This window comes from Schistocerca gregaria, chromosome X, assembly GCF_023897955.1.
Source record: "Schistocerca gregaria isolate iqSchGreg1 chromosome X, iqSchGreg1.2, whole genome shotgun sequence".
Classification (NCBI taxonomy): domain Eukaryota; kingdom Metazoa; phylum Arthropoda; class Insecta; order Orthoptera; family Acrididae; genus Schistocerca; species Schistocerca gregaria.
In genome coordinates this window covers 225121802-225135477 of record NC_064931.1, presented here as the reverse complement: position 1 = coordinate 225135477, position 13676 = coordinate 225121802, and positions in this window count along the sequence as shown.

Here is a 13676-nt window from a genome sequence, read left to right as displayed (position 1 = left end):
TAAGTCTAAAGAACTCAAGTGACTTAATAGAAAATATAAAAAATGAAAACATACCAAACACAGCAACTTTGGTTTCAGTTGATATAATTTCAATGTACACACACATCCCAACACTAGAAATCATCAACATAATAGAAAGAAACCGAAAACACCAAGGAAACATACCCACAACAAACATACAAGAAATATTAGCCATACTCAGGCTCATCACAGAACAGAACTACTTCACATTCAACAACGGATTTTACTCTCAACAAGATGGACTACCCATGGGATCCCCAATCAGTGGCCTCCTAGCTGACATTTTCCTCAATCAGATAGAAAAACAAATCTTTGACAAAACAGTAAAACCAAAACAGCACAAAATAATATATTGGTACTGATACGTAGATGATATAATTTGCTTAATAGATGAAGCACTGCTTCGCATAAAAGAACTTCATGATACCATAAACTACATACACCCCCAAATACAATTCACCATAGAAACACAGACAGATGAAAAACTTAATTTCTTAGATCTCACTATACACAACAGAAACAACAAACATGAGTTCACAATCTACAGGAAACCTACACTCACCAGCACCATTGTTCATAACCAATCCAATCACCCCATAACTCACAAAGAAGCCATCTTCAGATATTTACTTCACAGGCTGAACAAAATACCCATGACAAGCATGATTACTCACAAGAACTGAACACAATAAAAGAAATGGCACCGGAGAATGGATATGACGCAAAGAGAGTGGACAAAATAAACTACAAAATACAAAAACAAACAGCACATAACCATGAAACACACACACATACAAACACAACTCATCAGACAACAAATCAGTAGACAGCAAGCAACAAATGGCACATAATGACTTACAACAAAAAAGTCACACACAGGATGGGTAATATACTAAAGAAACAAGTATTCAACATAGCCTACAGAACCAACAACACAATACAGAGCAGACTCGGAAGAAATAACACCAACACTGACAAATACAGCCAGTCTGGCATCTACCAACTTACTTGCAACTGCTGTCAATCTGTATATGTGGGCAAAACATGTAGGACCTTCAGAACCAGATATAATGAACACCTCAGAGCACTGAAAAGCAATAGCACACACTCGACATTTGCAGACCACCTGGTAGCACACAACCACCACACAGCAGACATTGAAACTGACCTTCACATCCTAAACACTAGCAGTAGTCTATACCAAAAATTAACTGTAGAAGAAAACTACCACATCCAAAAATCAATAGCCCAAGGAAAGAAAGTACTCAACGAATACACATCACTGTGCAACAAAACCCTCTTCGCCACAATAGAGGAACGACACAAGTGACACACACACACAATCAAACAAACAAAGAAACACATCCTCTCTCTCTCTCTGTCTCTCTCTCTCTCTCTGCCACAGTACTCATCACACACACGCAAACCCACACAAACCAACACCACTAACACCAAATACAATTCAAACTCGTGCGCCTCACCCAGCAGAACACGCTACGAAACAAATAAACGCCACACAGCCACAACAACACGTAATGGCAGAGAATGCTCTACCTATGTTTTGACTAATCGGAAGAACTTTATTGCCACTCGAACACAGGAAAAGAAGTGAGCCTGTTTGCTTCGCCAACAACACAGGAAAACTTACCACAGCTTCGAAACTGTAGGTTACAGAAAGAAAACGTGATACAGTCTTATTTCCGTTCATAAATGCATAACAAATAAAAAATAAATTACGTTTTGCTGTTTGCAGATGACAAGTTGTATATTGTGTAGCAGAACAGCTACCAAAACAAGTGGACACTAACATAATGTAAGGTATGTTACTTATGATTACACCCACTTTTCGCCAATTAAGTTATAAGTGCAACTTTTACGTACTGTTGTAAACGACGCAAATGTTAATATGTTAACAACAAATTTACAGTTAAAAATAAAAACAGAAGCCACTGACGATAGCATAAAAGTGCTGAAACATGTATGGGTGAAACAAAAGACAAAAGGTGTCTTGCATAAGGCGGAACTTCTCATCCCATCCTCACCCCCCGTCCTATACCCGTAAATTTTCCGTCATTTTATTATTGGTAAAGACTTGTTGGAGAGTGACGTGCCCCCCCCCCCCCCTCCCCCGCCCACATCTTTCTCCACAACCTTGGTGTGACACTGACCTGTGACATAGCCAGAGGTCTAGAGTATGTATTTTGAGGCTGTTGATATGATGAAAGTGGGAAGTACAGCTCTTCCAGTTAAATCAGGAATCGTATAAGTGCAGTTCTTGAAGGTAACGCAGGAGAGATAATTTATGTAGGTGGTTGTAGAGTCGGCAAAAAGTTCTTGTGTGTGCAGTTGCCATGTACAACACCAGGTGTAAAAATTTTCTCCAGAGTCTTGAACTGTGTCGTAACATAAGTGAGGCATTCATACGACTCAATAATATTGTTTTCATTTCATTACACTTATGCAGATGTCTGAGTTCTAATGTGCTAACATTGCCAAGTCCTGTAGGCATATGGAGTGTTAACCACCACTGTCATATTGAAAGCAGAATCAAATACATGTTTTAGGTTTCTTGTCTCTAAACGATATTTTCTGGAGGAAAAGGCAATGTTGTTTCTTATTGATATAATACATTCAGGGTCACGGCGGTGTTGGACGAATCATAACTGGTGCTGAATGTGCATGTCGTCATATTATATGCAGACACAGTACATCGATCTCGTGAGGCACAAAGTTCTTATAACGAAGTACGAACGTCGGTCAACATATAGCACTAAGCAAAGAATGTTAACTGCGCTTTTTAGTTGCCACTTACGACTTGTCACTGAAATCACAGAAAGCAGTGCGAAATTTGGCCAACAGATGGCTCACGTCGTTGAATGTGAAATGCTACTTGCGGCTGCTGATTGTGACCGAAATCGCAGTTAGATTATGTAAAGCTGTTATTGTGATATCTGTGACTTCTCATTCGCTGTGATTTCTAACAGATACGCGATTTCCTGCCCACCCCTAATCGGGACTCTGGTATTGGCGGTGGTGCGAGGCAGACGCTGAGGGTATGCTGCGCAACAGATCTCACAAGGGAAAGGCGACATCACGCTGGTGCCTGGGAAGACTGTCGTAATCTACGTGAGGAGTTATGATGATATTACAGCAAAGTAGGGCACTGTAATTGAAAGTGCGTGCTCGTTCCATTGGCTCATTGCTTGAGCTCTCTGATTCTGTGTCCGTCTTGGTGGAACTTCAGTATTAACCTAAGTAAGTAAGGGAATGGGACGATTAAGTATAAAGTCTCCATTGTGTCAATGGTAGGATAGTTAGTTTAGGGAATTAATTTGATTGTAATGTTTTAGGTTAGGAACATTGCTCATCCTGTTTTTCAATGAATAAATGTAAGATGTAATAGCAGACCATAATCAAAGCATTATCACTTCCGTACATAGCCAACTACTGACAGAATAAGAGTTCTACTAATAAAATAAACTATCATATTAATTCGATGCAAACGGTACTGGGGTATATTTACGCATTTAAACTGAGCCGAGGTCAGATAGCACTAATGAAACAAGAAGTTTCATATTCGTTATACCCCGTACGTTGCAATATATACATCTATACTTAGTGCATCACAGGAAAGCGCACGTTAGAGGACTTTTTTAAAGTATCACATATTAAAATTTACTCTCGTTCATTTTAAGAGTTGAATAAAGCTAGACGAACTGCTCTTTATGCGTCTGTTCGTGTTTCTGTTCGCTAAATTTTATTTCCATGATATTTGTACGATGTGATGTGTTGCAAGTCATTAATCATCTAGTAGAAGGATACTACGCTTTCCTTTTCCTTGAAGTGCCGATCTTCGGATCTTTCTTTATTATGAACTATTTCCTAGTGATTGTATAAGGTTCGTATTTTGACGGACAGGTACGTAGATACATAAAGAATATTCGTAGTGTACGCCCTAAAACACGCGTTTCAACGTTTCCAAATACTTACTGCCTGTCTCTTCGAGTGTTCTCCAGTTAAGATGTTTTAACATTTCTGTTACACTCTATCACCACAAAGGTATACTTATGATATTTCGCAGCTCGTCTCTGTTTTACTCTCGATGTCCCAGATAGTACGACCTCATCCCGGTGTAATACACTTGTTCAGTATCCCTTTATAAGCCGTGCAGGTGTTTGTATGCAGTTTCTTTCGGACAAAAATTGCAGCTTTCCGTTAGCCATCAAAGGGTACGTAACGTTTCATATGTTTTATCTACAAGTGATCACAAGTGATCGGTCCGCTACACATTGATACTATAGAATATTTGACGATGTGATGTGTTCCAAGTCATTAATCATCTAGTAGAAGGATACTACGCTTTCCTTTTCCTTGAAGTGCCGATCTTCGGATCTTTATTTATTATGAACTATTTCCTAGTGATTGTATAACGTTTATATTTTGACGGAACGGGAGGTTACTGCAGTTTTACCTAACAAACATTCGTCATAGCTAAATCTATTCTATGTGAAAACCCGATATACTACACTGGGTGTTCCTCCAGAGAGTTGGTCTGGCGCATTATCTCTGATGTTTCTGCATATATCTGCAATTTCGTTTTTGCAGTGTGTAGCTCGAACTGGCTAAGACAAATAGTGCTTATCACATTTTTCATGAGGCGCTCATTGTCGGCAAAATCGCCGATTTGTTCCACGGTACAAACAAAATTATTCCTAAAAAGCAATTTTACATGTGATTCCAGATGGTACAGTACGACATTTGTTTTATCTATATGTGTTAAAAGAGACAGTAAAATACGAAGAGTAACTAATACTCCAGCAGCGACTGAGAAGCGCAGCTGCATGGCGGTAGCAATCAGTCCAGTCCATGGCGGCGCTGTAACTATTGTCCCTCCTAGGGTTCCTCGTGTCTCACTGTGCTTGCTAACACATATCGATAAAACAAATGTCGCACTAGACTAATTTAAGTCTGCTTTGTCGATAGAGTACCTAAATTTCCGCTTAAAAAATCACTTTCCGTCGTCACTGGACACGGCTTCAAAGACGTAACGAGCTGTATTTGTGTGGGCTGAATCCGACTACCCACTGCAAAAATGAAATTCTTAATGTCTGCAGTAGCACCATAGTAATGCATCTGACGACTGTTGAGAGAGACACCCACTATATGAACAGCAACGGTCCGTTTCACTTCCTCTCGGTAAATAACATATTACTTCATTGTATGCACATGACTGTGTATCCAAGAAAATGCTGCGCAATATATCAATACATTTTCAAATCGCCCTAGAATCTGGCTACATATGTCACAGTAACGTACACTCCTGGAAATTAAAATAAGAACACCGTGAATTCATTGTCCCAGGAAGGGGAAACTTTATTGACACATTCCTGGGGTCAGATACATCACATGATCACACTGACAGAACCACAGGCACATAGACACAGGCAACAGAGCATGCACAATGTCGGCACTAGTACAGTGTATATCCACCTTTCGCAGCAATGCAGGCTGCTATCCTCCCATGGAGACGATCGTAGAGATGCTGGATGTAGTCCTGTGGAACGGCTTGCCATGCCATTTCCACCTGGCGCCTCAGTTGGACCAGCGTTCGTGCTGGACGTGCAGACCGCGTGAGACGACGCTTCATCCAGTCCCAAACATGCTCAATGGGGGACAGATCCGGAGATCTTGCTGGCCATGGTAGTTGACTTACACCTTCTAGAGCACGTTGGGTGGCACGGGATACATGCGGACGTGCATTGTCCTGTTGGAACAGCAAGTTCCCTTGCTGGTCTAGGAATGGTAGAACGATGGGTTCGATGACGGTTTGGATGTACCGTGCACTATTCAGTGTCCCCTCGACGATCACCAGAGGTGTACGGCCAGTGTAGGAGATCGCTCCCCACCCCATGATGCCGCGTGTTGGCCCTGTGTGCCTCGGTCGTATGCAGTCCTGATTGTGGCGCTCACCTGCACGGCGCCAAACACGCATACGACCATCATTGGCACCAAGGCAGAAGCGACTCTTATCGCTGAAGACGACACGTCTCCATTCGTCCCTCCATTCACTCCTGTCGCGACACCACTGGAGGCGGGCTGCACGATGTTGGGGCGTGAGCGGAAGACGGCCTAACGGTGTGCGGGACCGTAGCCCAGCTTCATGGAGACGGTTGCGAAAAGGTCCTCGCCGATGCCCCAGGAGCAACAGTGTCCCTAATTTACTGGGAAGTGGCGGTGCGGTCCCCTACGGCACTGCGTAGGATCCTACGGTCTTGGTGTGCATCCGTGCGTCGCTGCGGTCCGGTCCCAGGTCGACGGGCACGTGCACCTTCCGCCGACCACTGGCGACAACATCGATGTACTGTGGAGACCTCACGCCCCACGTGTTGAGCAATTCAACGGTACATCCACCCGGCCTCCCGCATGCCCACTATACGCCCTCGCTCAAAGTCCGTCAACTGCACATACGGTTCACGTCCACGCTGTCGCGGCATGCTACCAGTGTTAAAGACTGCGATGGAGCTCCGTATGCCACGGAAAACTGGCTGACACTGACGGCGGCAGTGCACAAATGCTGCGCAGCTAGCGCCATTCGACGGCCAACACCGCGATTCCTGGTGTGTCCACTGTGCCGTGCGTGTGATCATTGCTTGTACAGCCCTCTCGCAGTGTCCGGAGCAAGTATGGTGGGTCTGACACACCGGTGACACACCGGTGTCAATGTGTTCTTTTTTACATTTCCAGGAGTGTATTTACTTAAGAAGGCTTCCATATGCTACTGAATCGATTGTCTATAAATACTAAATGAATCTCGTTTCCTCTCCCTGTCGCTAGGCGGCCTACATTGTTAATTAATAACTACATAGCCAAGGAAGACAACAGTACAAGAAGAAACACGAAGAGATAGTAATTGAAGTATGAGGTTTATTAAGCAGCTACTGAACTCTATAGCTTGAGAGGAAAAGCGAGTCTGTGTGGAAACTTGGAACAAGAAGGTGACGTCGAGAGTGATATGCAAAGTAAGGTATAAATGAGCATTGCAATAAGCACTGACGAGCCAAAACATTATAATGTTTTGCCTAATATTGTGTATAGGTTCACAATACAATAAGTGACATGGATTCAACAAATATTTAGTAGGTTTTTGGAAGTTTGAGGCACCAGATGGCTAATGCCGATGATGCAGTTCCCTAAATTGCGAAGGCCCAGCAGCGTCTAAATGTGTTCCATTGGTCTTGTATCAAACCAAGACATTAAAGGGAAACTCGGCTGTTGTGCTCCTCAAACCACTGGAACATGATTGTAGCCTTGTGACATGGAGAGTTACATTGCTCTGAGATGTCATGGCCATTGGCGAAGCCGTCAAGGGTGATGAGATGCAGGTCTCTCGTAAAAATGTTTACATAGTCCTAAACTGAAATGGTCCCTTCCATAGCTACCACAGGCCCCATGGAACGCCAGGTGAATGTCCCCTCAGAACAATAGTGCCCAAATGGTTTGCATTTGTGGGACTGTTGGTTCACTGCGAGAAGATTTGGCGTGGTCTGCTTCTAAATACTTTTTCTTTCACCAATACTTGCTGTCTCATCAGATATCTTCCCACCAGAATTCAAACTTCCCACTAGGGGAGCATGGCAGGGGTGTGTGGCGCTTGGGTCATCAGTGGTGTCATGGCTACCATCTTGGATGACATCATGCACTGTTGCCAAGTCTACACACCACCATCTTTGATGATATCATCACCGCCATCCTGAATACATCTGGCAACAATGGAGAGTGGTGCCGCTCTCTCCTATCCCCACTACTTACAGCAGTACACCCACACCACTGCCGCCTCACACTGAAGCAAGGGCTATTGTGGGTTTCGGCCCCCAATGGATCCCCCCCCCCCCCTCCCCACTCCCAGTAACGTCTCACATTAGAGGAGTGTAAGTCCAATGTTTGCATGGTAGAGTAATTATGGCGTACGCGTACGTGAAGAAAGGGTTTGCTCAGCAATCGCCGATATAGTGTAACTGAGGCGGAATAAGTGGAATCAGCCTGTATTGCCGAGGCACATAGAAAATCGCCTTAAAAACCTTCCACAGACTGACCAGCACACTGGACCTCGACACTAACCCGCTGAGCGGATTCGTGCCGGGGAACGGGGCGGATTCGTGCCGGGGACCGGGACAGGTCTTCCCGCAAGGAAAGTAGTGCGTTAGTGCGTTAGACCTCACTGCTAACCGGGCAGGCTTTCATGCACTTACTTAGATGTGCAATCATGTCACTATATTTCGGAAAGGCTTTCTAATTGGGTAACCATCAATAGTTTTCAGAGCTAATGAGAGCAGTAGGCTTTTCAGTGCGGTTTATCAACATGATATGTAGAACACAAGAAACGGGACATCAAGAATAAAGTTCTTAAACGTGATTTATGAAGGGGTTTTGGATTCAATAGTTCACTGAGGCAGGGTTGCCGGGTGTCATGCCCTTGTCTGCCAGAGACACAAATAAGGTCTCCCACATGTAAACGTTAGACATGGAGCGTAGGTGTAACGTAGAACACATCATCGCTGCCAACTACAACGAAATAATCGTGAGCACACATACTGCAGTCCACACACACCGCAAGAGGAAGCGAAACGAAGAAGAAAGAGTAGGAACTGGGAAATGCGGACATAGTATCCTAATATATCTATGTGGCAAATGTTTTAACGTACCAAAGAATGTAGCTAAGAGAATAATTTTTCCATTAGGATATACGTAAGCCGTGGCAACATTGTTGCAGTGAATGCTGACAGTCTCTCTGCCTCTCTCAGCAGAAAATGTTTGATTAAACCCATTGATCTCAGTTTTATATCCCAAGCCATATACGTGTGTAATACTCTAAAGCTGTGTTGAAACTAGTCCAGTATTTTGACGGCCATTTATTGAATATGATCACTTATTTTAATCTGAGCCCGTCCATATATGTGCAGGACATTCCAAACGGACTTTATCGTTGTAGGCAATAGTTAACAGAATATAGTTGTATCCAAATGAAACTCCCTGCTAAAAATACGCCATAGAAGAAAGAAGAATATCTGAAATTAATGAAAGATAAGAACAGAAATACACTCAGGTGACAACAGTGATGCGATACTTGCTAATACTGTGTCTGACCTCTTACTGCCCTGCGTAGTGCAGCTACTCGACATGAAGTAGGCTCAACCAGTCATTGGAAGTCGCCTGCAGAACTACTGACTCATGCTGACTCTTATAGCTGCTCGTAATTGCGGAAGTGTTGCCGGTGCAGGTTTTGTGCACGAACTGACCTCTCGATTAGGTCTCACAGATATTCGATGGGATTCATGTCGGGCGGTCTAGGTGGCCAAGTTATTCGCTAGAACTCTCGAGAATGTTGTGACGTGGCATATTGATATCCATAAAGATGCTATCGTTATTTGGTAACATGAATGGCAGGAAATGGTCTGCCAGTATCCAAAAATAAACATTCGCTGTCGATCACCTGTTCAGTAGGACCAGAGGACCCTGACCATTCCATATAAACACAGTCCACATCATTACAGAGCTACCACCAACTAGCACCTTGCCTTCTTCACAACCTGAGTCCATGCCTTCGTGGTTTCTGCGTCATGCTCGAACCCTACCATCAGCTCTTAACATTATTTATGTATTTTTTATTTATTCCCTATGTAAAGACATGCTGGTCGTACATTGGGTAATTTTACACGTTGTATGATACAAATTCAGTTTTATTACTAGTGTATTTTGTTGTTGAAAAATTTACAAAGGGATAAATTGAAAAAAAATAACAAATGTACAAGTGCATATATACAATTTTGTTTAAACTTGTTGCTAGTTTAGATAAAGATAATAAATTAGATACACAATAGGGTGTGGATGCATTTTAAATTTTTAATTAAAAGTGTATTTAATGGAAGAAGTAAGTGATGGCAGTTTCAATTAGACATGATGTGACACTTCTTCCCTTTATAATTTCTGCGTGTATGGTTACATGTGTTACATATGTTGTCTTGACAATGGTAATACTTAATTTAATGTACTGGTTAGTTAGGTTATAATCTGTTTCCGAACTTAAGATATCAGCGGAGATTGAGAGTTGATGTAAAAGGTCATAGTCAGCTGCATCAGGTGCGATTGCTCATTAAAACTTCGAGCGAGTCACGTCTGATGCAGTGAAACAAGAAAAAGTGTCATATCTTCGGAAAGTGTTACACTCTATTAAATACTATAGCAAAGAGCTACACAGAGTGTCACATTTTCATACTGATTAGATTTTGTGTTGTAGAACCTTCGCTTACTTTTGCTGTGTTTATATGCTTATCTCGTCTTCACTTCCTGTGTGAGATACAGCATCCGATTCTGTGTCTGTGTTTGTGTCTGTGTCGTTTACTATGTACTGCTGATCTGTCCGACGTGGAGTCTGTCTTATTCTAGCGTATGGTCTCTCCTGTTTGTATGTCGCATAAAGTGCTTACGATACCTCGTCTGTGATGTTATTTACAGAGTTGCAGTCGTCTTGGTGCGTATTAACTATGCCACCTCCTGATTCCCTTAACTCAGTACCGAGCGAGGTGGCGCAGTGGTTAGCACACTGGACTCGCATTCGGGAGGACGACGGTTCAGTCCCGTCTCCGGCCATCCTGATATAGGTTTTCCGTGATTTCCCTAAATAATTTCAGGCAAATGCCGGGATGGTTCCTTTGAAAGGGCGCGGCCCATTTCCTTCGCAATCCTTCCGTAACCCGAGCTTGCGCTCCGTCTCTAATGACCTCGTTGTCGACGGGACGTTAAACACTAATCACCACCACCACCTTAACTCGGTCTTATATGTCCTAGGGCATTGCAGATGAGCACTATGTGTTCTGGTGTGGCATTCTCACCACAGGTACAACTGTCACTCTGTTTTAGGCCAAACCTATGGAGATGCACAGGATACAGGCCGTGGCCCGTGAGACAGTGCAGCATACCTCGTATTGGTTGTGTCTACTTTAAATTCATCCGCTCCCGTATATTGCGGAAGAAACAGTAGACTCGTCTTCCCTTATCTGTTGTAACCTATTCTGCCTGCCGTGTATCAATTCTCCACCTGTTTAATTACCTTTTATCGGTTATGTCTTGTCCAGTTACTTCTCTTATTTTGTCGCGTCTTCCCTCTTCAGCTAGTAGGCAGCTACTCTGTGGCGGATTACAATATCTATAGGAAAAACGCCCAGTACCACGCACACTGCCTCAATCGAGGTCGTGCCGAAAGTCTCCGAGATTCTGAGCAAAACAGTCCTGTCGCCGCGCCTCACAAAGGTTTTATGCCTATCTAAGCATAATCAAGGTGCCCGAGCACTAGCCTCACAACACGTTATTGACTAAAAGAGTGCTGCTTAATATGTTCTTATTGTCCGAAGGGGTAGTCCGTATCTTATGGTGTTCAGTCTTGCAAGTTTATGCATGAGTTTCGTCCCTTTTTTAATTGTCAGTCTGGCATGTTCACTAAAGTGTAAATGTTCGTCAATTTAATGCGAAGGTATCTTGTTATAGCCCGCATCTCGTTGTCGTGCGGTAGCGTTCTCGCTTCCCACGCCCGGGTTCCCGGGTTCGATTTCCGGCGGGGTCAGGAATTTTCTCTGCCTCGTGATGGATGGGTGTTGTGTGACGTCCTTAGGTTAGTTAGGTTTAAGTAGTTCTAAGTTCTAGGAGACTGATGACCATAGATGTTAAGTCCCATAGTGCTCAGAGCCATTTGAACCATTATCTTGTTATAGCTTTCCTTTTCATTGATATGTTGTTTAACTTTGTAATTGGATTTCTTTCAGTGTGCCTCTTAGAAGTAGGTAAACAGTTTTGTTTGTTGCTATAGTGAGTCTGTTGTTGCTGCACCATTCACCGATGAACGCGATGAGCCGCGTGGCTTTACTCTCTGATTGGGACCTGGAGTTGGCAAGTACCATGACCATAAGGTTATTAGCGTACGCAAGCAGCCCGTTAGCCATGTCGTTGTCTTCTAGTGAATTTACTAGTAGTACTATGGCTATGTCCCAGAAAATCGGTCGGAATGTGGATCCTTGCGGACAATCCTTAGTTACCCTATTTTGGCGACCAGTCTTCCAATCCACTATCCTGTTCTCACAGTAATCTCTAAGGCTGTTGTATTGAACCACAGGAAGATTCATCTTTAAGTCTTGCAAACACCACCGGTCACCAAAGTTTGTCGAAAGCACCAGCTATGTCAATTAGGACTGCTACTATGTATACGTGGAAGACTCCTGGAGATACTAGAAGGTATCAGATAGATTATATAATGGTAAGACAGAGATTTAGGAACCAGGATTTAAATTGTAAGACATTTCCTGAGGCAGATGTGGACTCTGACCACAATTTATTGGTTATGAACTGTAGATTAAAACTGAAGAAACTGCAAAAAGGTGGGAATTTAAAGAGATGGGACCTGGATAAACTGACAAAACCAGTGGTTGTAGAGAGTTTCATGGAGAGCATAAGGGAGGGAACAATTGACAGGAATGGGGGAAAGAAATACAGTAGAAGAAGAATGGGTAGCTCTGAGGGATGAAGTAGTGAAGGCAGCAGAGGATAAAGGAGGTAAAAAGACGAGGGCTAGAATAAATCCGTAGGTAACGGAAGAAGTATTGAATTTAATTTACGAAAGGAGAAAATATAAAAATGCAGTAAATGAAGCAGGCAAAAAGGAATACAAAGTCTCAAAAATGAGATCGACAGTAAGTGCAAAATGGCTAAGCAGGGATGGCTAGAGGACAAATGTATGGCTGTAGAGTCTTATCTCACTACGGGTAAGATAGATACTGCCTACAGGAAAATTAAAGAGACCTTTGGAGAAAAGAGAGCCACTTGTATGAATATCCAGAGCTCAGATGGAAAACCAGTTCTAAGCAAAGAAGGGAAAGCTGAAAGGTGGAAGGAGTATGTAGAGAGTCTATACAAGGGCGATGTACTTGAGGACATTATTATGGAAATGGAAGAGGATGTAGAGGAAGATGAAATGGGAGATACGATACTGCGTGAAGAGTCTGACAGAGCACTGAAAGACCTGAGTCGAAACAAGGCCCCCGGAGTAGACAACATTCTATTAGAACTAGTGACGGCCTTGGGAGAGCCAGTCCTGACAAAACTCTACCATCTGGTGAAGAAGATGTATGAGACAGGCGAAATATCCTCAGACTTCAAGAAGAAGATAATAATTCCAATCCCAAAGAAAGCAGGTGTTGACAAATGTGAAAATGACCTATCGGTTTAATAAGTCGCAGCTGCAAAATAGTAACGCGAATTCTTTACAGATGAATGGAAAAACTGGTAGAAGCTGACCTCGGGGAAGATCAGTTTGGATTCCGTAGAAATGTTGGAACACGTGAGGCAATACTGACCTTACGACTTATCCTAGAAGAAAGGTTAAGGAAAGCCCAACCTACGTTCCTAGCATTTGTAGACTTAGAGAAAGCTTTTGACAATGTTGACTGGAATACTCTCTTTCAAATTCTAAAGGTGGCAAGGATAAAATACAGGGAGCGAAAGGCTATTTACAATTTGTACAGAAACCAGATGGCAGTTATAAGGGTCGAGGGCTATGAAATTGAAGCAGTGGTTGGGAAGGGAGTGAGACAGGGTTGCAGCCTCTCCCC